Source organism: Rutidosis leptorrhynchoides, chromosome 5 (genome assembly GCF_046630445.1).
Source record: "Rutidosis leptorrhynchoides isolate AG116_Rl617_1_P2 chromosome 5, CSIRO_AGI_Rlap_v1, whole genome shotgun sequence".
Lineage (NCBI taxonomy): Eukaryota > Viridiplantae > Streptophyta > Magnoliopsida > Asterales > Asteraceae > Rutidosis > Rutidosis leptorrhynchoides.
In genome coordinates, this window is record NC_092337.1 from 437,079,173 (window position 1) to 437,079,939 (window position 767).

Genomic DNA, 767 nt, shown 5'->3' on the forward strand with positions numbered 1-767 from the left:
AACTTAAAGACTTATGTAGCGGTTTATGACATAATTAAGTAGTTAGTGAAAGATGATGCAGTGGTTTATAGATTATTTGAAAGTATAATGCAGTAGTTTTATATTGAAATATGGTACAACGTAAATTATACCTATATAACTCGACGCCAAGTAAAATATATTCAAAACAAATAGTATTCTCGAGAGTCCAATGATTTCATTCGATCATAATGATCACATTATCGTTAACGAGAGTTTCACCGTACTTTAGCTTTCTTGTTTAACATTATTACTTTCTTTGTTATTTGTGTTTCTCCCTATCGGTTGGAACTTGATTTTGATTTATGTTAGTTTTTGTGTGACGTTTGTTATGGTTAAGTTTGAATTTCCTTTTGTAGATTTCGTATCCGTATGTTATTTTGTCAAAATACAAATAAAAAAAAATTAAAAAATACACCGGGGTTCTCATAGTGCCAAACCCTGTTACGCCTCTACCTAACCGACTTCAGATATTTAAACGCTGTAAAGCAAAAAATATGTCGACAGTCGACTAATCTCGTGACATCCACGTGATCTCCCAAAAATATCAAACAAATCAAAATTAATTTTCTCAAATCCTCCTGTCCTACTTCCTAGCCTTATGGCACGTTCTAGTTCCGTTGGAGACGTCAATTCAGACGTGTCCTTCTTCAATTAATCTTTTATTATCGTTGTTTTATTATCATTTCAAGGCTTCGATACTTCACTTGCACCGAACGAATCCTTCAGGATTCCTTCTTTCTCCCCTA